Raw genomic sequence first — 10,643 nt, 5'->3', positions numbered from 1 at the left:
ACATAAAAATTTTACAAGCCTGAGAATTTCTTAAAATTATGTTCATCCCGAGTTGTCCTATTACACGTTGACCTTTGACATTCTACAAATCCAAGGCTCTGGAAGCACAATCTGTCTCCTTGGTAATAAAGTGTCATAACGTTGTTACATAAACAGAAGGAAGCTGAAGGGAAAGAAAGACGAGAAGAAAGAGCTAGACTCAGATGACTGAAGAACGTGGGCCCTTATCTCAAACTCTAAACTCCAATCTATAGAGATAAGGTTTAGCTCCATGACTATGAGCACATCAATGATCTCACCCCACCTCGGTTTCTTCTGTATAAAGTGGGGGATAATGTGCCCATCTCACAAGGGCAGTGCCAGAATACAAGCTGCAATCCGAAAAAGGAATTCTGCAGATAGCTAACCTGAAGAATTCATTTAATAAGCGTTGGCAGTTATTAGCACTGTAAGGAAATACGTTCAACCTCAAAATTCATTGCATAACTGCAAATTAAAATGATAATTTATTTCAATAAGTTAGGAGTAGGAAATTGGGCATATTAATAGTACCTGGTGTCTACAAGAAAACGAAGAAAACTGGCACACATATGCACAATACATGGTAATGCATATTAGTCCATGCTCTGGAGAACAATCATGTGGTGGAAGAGAGTGGGACTGTAGGAGTGCAGAGAGGAAAGCACATCGCAGCGATCCCAAACTCTTCATACTCGGGGACAGTGTTCCATCATCACAATCTCTGGGCTCTATTCCTTGCACTGCATGTACCGGAAATTATCCACTTAGACGTGTAGTTAGTAAACAAAGATGCAATCAAAAGAAACTGAGTATGAAGAGAGCTCTTCACTGACCCAATAACTGATGCCACATTTCTTTCCGTTGGTCTCTATATTTAAGAAAGATAATCCTGTGGTATCCACCTGAGCCTTTGTGGGAATTAATATTTTATAGTACTTAATCTACATGTTCCTCCTCTTTTTTCTTAAGATTTTTCCCAAGATTTCATGTCTTTAACTTGAATCAGATAAACTGCAAGTGAGATGGTGAGGTCACAGCTTTTTTTAAAAAAGTAATAAATGAAACATACACAAAAATAAAATATTAGTCAGTAGTTGAGGCACGGGGGGGGGGGGGAACATAGTTCAAGTGGTCCATAAAGGCAGAGCTGTGTCATTCTGTTCTTAGGCAAGCCTCAACTTTCTCTCTTGTAAGTCATGAGAAAATTATTCACTGAGGAAATAACCACATCACACCCAAGTCAATTTCTAATTTCTGAAGCAACTTTTTTTTTCTTTTTTTCGGAGCTGGGGACCGAACCCAGGGCCTTGCGCTTGCTAGGCAAGCGCTCTACCACTGAGCTAAATCCCCAACCCCGCAACTTTTTAATCCCACGGTTTCTATGGCAATAAAGATACTGATCCTGTAGACCCCACTCCAAATCCGAGAGAGAGAGAGAGAGAGAGAGAGAGAGAGAGAGAGAGAGAGAGAGAGAGAGAGAAAGAGAGAGAGATTCTCAAGGAATCAATATCCAAATGAAGTCCTGCAGTGTTAGCATCATTCTGGGGTGAGAGATTTAAGAGAGAAAGGGGGAGTTGAAGGAGAGAAGGGCTATGGGTAAAGGAGAATGATGTTCTTCTCTTCATTTGATATTTACAAAAAGAAACAAAGGGATTAAATTTCACCTTCTTGCTTTTTACTAGGAAAAAAAAAATCAAATCTAGAGGACTCAGTAAGAGGTGACAGAGCAAAGCAAACCGTGGGGTGGGTGATGAGAGGAAGCTCAGGTTTACATCTAATCTAATCGTAAAGCCGACTGTGGTACGCAAGCAGCCTGTGAGGTGTGGGACTCGGGGAAGGAGAAATGCCCAGTAACCAGCATGGCTGGCACATCTTTCTTACTCTCAGTCTTCTAAGCACTGACTTCAGTGGAAAGTTCCAGTGGAAAATTTCAAGCAAACACTTGGCTTAAAATGTCTGTGAAGACTTCAAATTTTGAAGTCAGACAATATCTAGAGTCAGCCCCTCCTGCTTTCTCCCGTTTGCAAGTCTGTCTTTCCACATCCATTTTTCTGTGCACATCTTTATATCATCAGTAAGTTCAAACCCTAAAGGCTGGTCTTCAGTCCCTTTGTCCTCAAGGTTTACCTGTACTGGTTCAGGGACTCAGAAACAGAACTTTGGGAGTTTTGTTTGGTTTTATTTCCTATACTTTCTATTATTCTACTGTGACTTAGGGGGTTGTTATTTTAATTTTTTTTTTTTTTGAGACATGTCTCATTATGTAGCCCTGGCTGTCCTGGAGCTGACTGTGAAGACCAGGCTGGCCACAAATCCAGAGATCTGCCTCCCAAGTGCATGGGATTAAAGGTCTCTACTGTCAAAACTTTGATTTTAAGGGCAATCAGAGAATACAAAAGACTAGTCCCTTCTAGGATTGTTGCCACAGTTGGTATTATGTGTGTAATGATTGTCGGGAGTTAATTCCAGGACTTTAATTAGAAAATCGAAGGATGCAACTAGGGCAACATGATCTGGGTCACTCTGAGAAGTAGGTAAGCAGATTTGGTTAGGAAAAGGGCAAGGTTAATATTTGACACTGTAACTTATTAGAGTTTGGATATAAAACATTCTCCATAGGTACATGTATTTGAACACTTGGTGTCCAGCTTTGGCACTGTTTGGAAAGGCTATGGAAACTCTAGGTGATAGAAGCTTCTGGAAGAAGACAGCACTCGGGCAAGATTTGAAGTTTGAAGTGTTGCTCAATTCCCTGTTCACCCATCCTCCCCATTGCCCCTCTCCCCCCACCCTCTGATCTGAATCACCCGTGGACCTGTTAACTAAAACCCTTTCTTCCTTGGGTTGCTTTCGGCTGTGGAGTTTTTCTGACTCCAACAGAAAAGTAACTGCCTCAGCACCGAAGTGGAACAGCTCCTTTATTAGAGCAGGAAGCCATACAATCAACTCCTAGTGAGCGCTGCACAGAACCCCTGCGTCCTATTGGTCTCATTCTGACTACTCCAGGGAGTAACACTGTGAGCGCAGGAAGCAGTCACCTGAATCATATAGGGGATACACATCCATCGTTTCTTGCTGTGTGGGTGATACAATCTGAGAAAGTGTCCCAAATTAATAAATGACGTTATTTAAAAGTTAAGGAGCTAAAATGACACCTGACTTTTTATATGTCCCAATATCTTGAATTCGGTCACACCCACCCATATGTCAACAGGACAGAGTTACTGTGAGCAAATTTACAAAGACATGAAAGTTTGCTTTCTTTGGCATCACCTTTATTCCACACACTGTCTCTCTATGAAGATCCCCACCCTAAATAGAGTCTCATCACTTAGATTTTTATTTCACACCAATTTCTAACCAAAAGCTTGCCTTGTCACAGCCTTACTCTTACGCCACCCCCTTTTAAAACATAAAAAGTGGTTTAGCACGAAGACATTAAGGCTCATTAAGCAATGTTACTCAGTGACTATTATTAAACACTAATGTAGTAAACACAATTTTTTTTTTCCACAGAGCCCTTGACCAAGCAAATGGCTACAGTGGTCAACAGTAGCAGCTCAAATGTCAAAGCAAACCCTACCATGTATCACGGTGCGATGTTAAGAGCACAGAGTGAGGTAAATACCACTGTGAATTCAGTCTTTTTCCCCTATCCAAGCACATTCAAACATACATGGTTGGAACATAGAAGTGTGATCTCACTCAAATTGCCTTCTCTTGAGATTATAAGAGGAAGATAACTTGGTGTGGTGGTTTAAATGAGAAAATCCCCCCATAGGTTTAGATACTTAAACAATTCCCAGCTGGAGGTGTCCTTTGGAACCAGCTGGAGGTGTGTTTAGGAGGTGTGGCCTTGCTGAAAGGAGTTTGTCACTGGGTGTTGGAGGGAGGGCTTTGAGATTACATAATCTCTTCCTACTTCCAGTTTGCTCTCTCTGCTTCATGTTTGCAGCAAAGCATGTGGTCTATGCTTCAGTTTCCTGCTCCAACCACCATGCCTACCCAAGCTTATGCCTTCCCACCGTGATGGAATCCTTATTCCTCCAAAACCCTAAGTCAGATAAGCTCCTCCATCTGTACATTGCCTTGCTCATGGTAATCCATCACAGTAACAGAAAAGCAACATATATGCTCCATCTCCCCTTTCTTTCTCCCTTCAGTTTTTTGTTTGTTTGTTTTGTTTTTTGCACTGTTCGTGTATTCATTTCATCAATTCATTCAGTGGCCATTGGGTGCCCACCGTAAGGCTTATTAGATTCTATCAGATCTTAAAGACTTTACAATGTCGATATAATGTAAGGCAACCTGTATGAGCAACTACATGCCAGAGTCAGAAATAATCAGAGCTACAGTTCTATTAATAGAAGTCTTGAACAGCTATGGCTCCAGTGATTGCCCCCAGCTTTCAGAAGGAACTGTGTTGTAACTTTTTAATTTGGTATTAGAAGGAGTCAGAGACTGAGAAAATGTAGCAAGGGTATATATGTGACCCATCACCGGTATTTTGGAGAAATGAACAAATCTGCTTGGTTACTAGGGACTGACCAGCATTTGTAGAATGGCTAATGATGCCATCGCTGACAATCCTATTTTACATTGAAATTCCAGAATGTTGCAGAGGAAAATTTTTTTGATTACCTGCTATTGTCAGATATATTATTATATAATTTGATCATATTATAATTCATATATCATTTATTATGTTGTGGGTTTGCAACTTTTAGAACTGAGGTTCAGACTTAGAGTTGCTCAAAATCATACAACTTATGAGGGATGGGTCATCCAAACACAGGACTTGCTGTATCCAAAGTTTTGCCTTATGTGGCATCTTTATAACTGGCTAAATTAGAACTACTAAAATAACCAAATGGAAGAATAATTTCCCATACCAGGTCCAATTTCTCAGCCATCCACAGATTAGCCACTTAATTCTTCTTTCTTGACACAAAGACATTTTCTCAAATAAGAACATTTGCATAAAATGAGCTAATTTCTCAGTGGTTTTTATCACATAATATCGTCCTTATTCTTTCTTGAAGGCACAGATCCCATTGTGTGACTGGTTTCAAATAATTACTGCTAGAACTTGGAGGTAAAAACTGGAACCTGGATTCCCTGAGAACCAAGATGTGAGTTGAGACAGGTACGCCAAAGTCGTTGATGTTTATTTTTTTTTTCACTATTCTACTCTCATGCAGTACATTCTGACTCCAGCCTCTCCTTCCTCTACTCCCAGCCCTCACTTCCACAACCTACTCTCTCCCCCAGATCTAGTGTTTCTCTATTTCCCTTCAGAAAAGAGCAGGCCTCCCAGAGATATCAACTGAATACACCATTACAAGAAGCAGTAAGATGAAACCCAAACCCTCATATCAAGTCTGGATGAGACAACCCAGGTGAAGAAAAAGAGCCCCAGGAGCAGGCAAAAGAGTCAGAGAGCCTCCCCTGACTCTCAACTGTTAGGAGTCTCACAAAAACCCCAAACTAAACAACCACAGCGTGTGTGCTAAGGGCTTAGTGCAGTGACTCTGCGATTGCAGCTACAGTGTCTGTGAGCCTCACCGATGGGGCTGAAGGGGCTGGGCACATGCTTGTGGGCAAGGCAGGATAACAGAGACAATTGAAGACTTGGGCCCCAAAATTCACTTTAGAAAGTCTGCTATATATTATATCAAACTTGATTAAATGTGCCCACATGCCACATTAAATGCAGCATTTTGGTGGTGCACAGAATACAAATGCTTTTTATGGTTTTGTTTTGAAATTATTTAATTTATTGTTAGCTCTGATTTCTAAAGGATTATTGTGCTTCCTGGGGAATCATCTTAAAATGAGACTGGCTTATTCATTTCTCTCCAGGGTAATGAAATTGCTGTTGATATTAAACTTAATGATTAATGAAACAAGTATAACATTGCTTTTTAGATATTTAATTGTGTTTTCTGCTTTAGTTTTTTTTAAAAAATGATTTTTAAATGCTGGAGGAGTTTTTTTTTGAGATATTGCCACATACCACGCAATGCTCTCATTTTAAGTGTACACATGTACAATACAATGGTTTATAGCACACTCATACTTGGTCATAATGGTCAGATTTAGGTCAAGGTTATCATGAGAGAAAACAACCCTAGGATGTTGGCTGTTCTCCCTCCCATTCCTGAATCTGTTTTCCAGCCCTAGACCACCACTAATCTATTTTCCATTTCAACAGGTTTTCTAATTTCAATATTTCATTTGAGTAGAATAATGTTGTAACTGTCTTTGTAACTGGTTCTGTCTCAAAACGTCACGTGTTCAAGATTTAGCTGGGTCGTGTGTATAACCAGCTCATTACTTCTATGGAGCGTGTGCATTCTCTGCCTGCCCATTAGCAACTGATGGGCACTTGGTTGTTTTCTGTATTATGGTTACTGTGGTCCATACTGCTGCTATATATGCATCTAAATATGAATTCTTGCTTTCAATCTTTTGAGGGGCTATATACAAAGAGAATTACTATGTTGTTGTAGCTTTGTGTTCAAGTATTTGAGGGAATGCTAGAGTCTTCTCTCTCTCTTTTTTTTAAAGATTTATTTATTATTTAATGTATGTGAGTACAGTTGCTGTCTTCAGACACACCAGAAGAGGGCATCAGATCCCGCTACGGATGGTTGTGAGCCACCATGTGGTTGCTGGGAATTGAGCTCAGGACCTTTGGAGGAGCAGTTAGTGCTCTTAACTGCTGAGCCATCTCTCCAGCCGATGCTAGAGTCTTCTGAGGTAGCTGCAGAGTTTTCCATGGTGAGGAGCAGTGTCAGAGGGGAAGATTGCTCGATCTTGTCTTTGACAGTACTTATCTGGCTTCAGACTCTGATTTTGTGAATTGATACCTCATTCTGGGTTTGATTTGCATTTCTTTGATGATTAATGTTGTTTTGCACATTTTCAAGTGTTTATCAACCTCTTGTACATCTTCCCTAGACTCCTTAAAAAGAAGAAGTTTTCTTTATAGCATTATAAATGTTCTTTGCATATTTTCCATGCAAGTCTCCCAGCAGGTATGTGAATTGCAAAAATTTTCTTCCACATTATAGATCATCTTATCGGTCACCTTCTCAACAAAGCCTTTGAAGTATAAGTTTCTAATTTTAATGAAGTCTTATTATTTTTTTTCCTTGCTTGTACATCTGGTGTCATAGCCAAGACCATTTGCCAAGTTCAAGGTCATGGAATTTGCCCTCGGTTTCCTCTAAGAGTTTTATAGTTAGCTCCTGGATGCATTTTAAGTTGTTTTTTGTACATGGTGTGAGGAAAGGATTAGGGTTCAGTTTGGATATGTGGTTCCCCAGTAAATCCAACACTGGCAACTGAAGAGTCCACCTTAAATGCCCCTGATACTCTCATGAAAAAGGTCTTGGCTACCTGGGCTAGCAATTCTATTGAGTTCCTACCTCGCCCCCATCCCCACATCTGTTTGCTGATGCCACAGAGTACTGATTGTAGTCACTTGGTAGCAAGTTTTGAAATGAAGAAGCGTCGATTCTCCAATTCCATTTTCTATTCTATGATTTGATCAATTATAAATCCCAAGCCATTCTCTATTAATATTTACAACCCAATGAAAAAGGATTTATTTTAGTTAACAGGTCCACAGGTGATTCAGACCAGAGTTGGGAGGGAGGATGGGTGAACAGGGAACTGAGCCAAAATTTCAAAGCTTAAATCATGCCCCCAGTGATGTCATGTTCCAGAAGCTTCTATCGCCTAGAGTTTCCATAACCTTTATAAACAGTGTCGAACCTGAACACCAAGTGTTCAAATACATGTGCCTGTGGGAGATACTTTATATTTAAACCCTAATAATTTTACAATGGTTCTGAACCTGTGAGTCTCGACCACTTTGAAGGAGGTCCTATATCATATGCCTTGGGCATCATGTATTTCCATTATGAGTCATAACAGTAGCAAAATTATAGTTATTAATTAGCAACAAAAACCAATTTGATGGTTGAGGGTCACCACATGAGAAACTCTACTAAAGGGTCTTGGCATTAGGAAGGTTGAGAACCCCATTACTAAGGAAAAACATATCACCACGTGATATTCTTTACAAAAATGCACATAATCTAGACATAATCATGACTAAGGGCATTCTGAACTAGAAGGCATTCTAGTTTGATGATATTCTTTGGTGTTGCCACATTGTGAGAGGCAAAAGGCAATGCTAAGCTGAGAGATTGGGGTTGAAGGAGTCCAACACAATAGAGCACCAAATAGAATCTGTGGTCCAAATTTTCCTTTTGTGACAAACAGCATTATTGGGAAAAGTGGTGGAATCATCAAAAGGTCTGTTGAGTGTCAGTTTTTCTGCCAATGCTGATTTCATGGTTTTGTTAAGTGTACTGTTATTTGGTTAAGAGACAATCTTTGTTTTAGAAAATACATTTCAAAATGCGTAAGCGTAAACAGATTTCATTTTTAGATCTTCCTCTAAAATGGTTGCAATGGGAGTGAGGCCAGAAGGGAGATAGAAAAGGGGGTTCTGAGGGAGAATTATAAAACAAATGCTAAATTTGAAAATCCTTGGCTAGGGCTGTGCAAAGATTTGCTGTGCCTTCCTTATACCTTTTCTATAAGCCTGAAAGTGCATTTATTTAAAAATTAATGAATGATTAGTCTTTTAAAAAACAGCCTTAATAAAGATATCTTTCTGGGCTTGCTTTCTTTCTTTTGTTTGTTTTGGTTTTGGGGGGTGGAGGAACAGGGTTTCTCTGTAGTTCTGGCTGTTTTGGAATTCTGTTGACCAGGCTGGCCTTGAACTCAGAGATCCGCCTGCCTCTACCTCCTGTGTGCTAAAATTAGATGTATACCATTCTACCTGGCTATTTCTAACCAAATATTCCTTCATTCTTTCTTTCCAATATGGTGGTGTGTGCCCTTTATATGAGTCAGGTTTCCATTGTAACAAAATAAATGAGTCAAACTCTTAAGGGAGGAAGATTTACTTTAACTTCATTTCAGGGGTTATGGTTGATTGTAATGGAAATACCATGACAGAGCAAAGCGGCCTACCCCATGAGAGATGGGAAGGGGGAAGTGACAGGGGAAAGAGAAGTATGGATGGGAATGAACCTGTTCCCTAATACTCAAGTTAGCATGTTTCTCCAAGACTAATTTTCTCTCTAGTCTAACTGTGAGTGGTTTTCTCCTCTAGGATCTGGCACCTATATTAATCTCTCAATCAAACTATTGCCCGGATGCATATATACAATGCGAATATAGTCCTGGAGGCCAGGAACAATATAGTTATTAGAGAACCAGGTCACCTTGATGATACAACAACACAAAAAGATATGCTCTGTCTGTCCCTCCCTCCATGTCCAAATTATTGGTAAAGAGCACACTGCTATAGAAAAGGAACCAGGATATGATCCCTGTCACCATGCTGTTGGTAAACAAAGAGTGAGATGCCAAAATTATTCTCATACTATTTGGCTTCTAATCAAATGGAAAGGATCTTCTCTAAATATTTTTGGGAGGTGCAGTGAACTTTATTGATGGTATTTAAGAGAGAAAGGAGGGCTCCCCAGGCCCCTCCTGTTATTATGGGGGTCTGGGATGGAAACTGAGGGACATGCTCAGTGATGAGAACTGAGTTGGGATGGGGACTCTTCAGCAACTGAGGGCCTCCCTCTTGCTCTCAGTGTCCTTCCTGGGGTGAGTGACCCAGGGTTTCTTACTCCTCAGAGGCCATGTAGGCCATGAGGTCCAACACCCTGTTGCTATCACACCAGGAAATGAGATGTACAAAGTTGTCATCGAGAGCAATGCCAGCCCCAAAGGTGGAAGAGTGGGAGTTGCTGTGGAAGTTGCAGGAGACAACCTGGTCCTCAGTGTAGCCCAGGATGCCCTTTAGTGGGCCCTCAGACTCCTGCTTCACTACCTTCTTGATGTCATCACACTTGGCAGGTTTCTCCAGGCGGCATATCAGATCCACAACAGATACAATGGGGGTAGGAACACAGAAGGCCATGCCAGTGAGCTTCCCGTTCGGCTCTGGGGTAACTTTGCCTGCAGCCTTGGCAGCACCAGTGGATGCAGGGATGATGTTCTCGGCTGCCCCACGGCCATCACACCATAGCTTTCCAGAGGGGCCGTCCACAGTCTTCTGAATGGCAGTGATGGCATGGACCATGGTCAGAAGCCCTTCCATGATGCCAAAGTTGTAATAAATGACTAGGACAGGAGGGCTAAGCAGTTGGTGGTGCAGGATGCATTGCTAACAATCTTGAGCTAGTTGCCATATTTCTCATATTTCACACCCATCACAAACATGGGGGCATCAGCTGATGACCCTTTTGGTCACACCGTTCATGTGACCCCTGGCCTTCTCCATGGTGGTGAAGAGACCAGTAGACTTCATGGCATACTCAGCACCAGCATCACTCCATTTGATGTTAGCGGGATCTCGCTGCTGGAAGACGGTGATGGGCTTCCTATTGGAGGGTGAAGAGATGCTTCCCATTCTCAGCCTTGACTGTGCCATTGAATTTGCCATGGATAGAGTCACACTAAAACATGTAGGCTATGTAGTTGAGGTCAATGAAGGGATCGTTGATGGCAACAATCTTACTTTTGCC

General features: G+C 41.1%; 1 pseudogene; it reads right to left on the bottom strand.

The window, feature by feature from the left end:
- Positions 1-9,739: 9,739 nt before the first annotated feature.
- On the bottom strand, positions 9,740-10,216 carry LOC147995540 (glyceraldehyde-3-phosphate dehydrogenase pseudogene; annotated as a pseudogene).
- Positions 10,217-10,643: the final 427 nt, after the last annotated feature.

Source organism: Rattus norvegicus, chromosome 3 (assembly GCF_021556685.1).
Source record: "Rattus norvegicus strain SHRSP/BbbUtx chromosome 3, alternate assembly SHRSP_T2T, whole genome shotgun sequence".
Lineage (NCBI taxonomy): Eukaryota > Metazoa > Chordata > Mammalia > Rodentia > Muridae > Rattus > Rattus norvegicus.
Note: the sequence above shows the minus strand (reverse complement) of the source record. Positions and strands in the feature narration are given on the sequence as shown.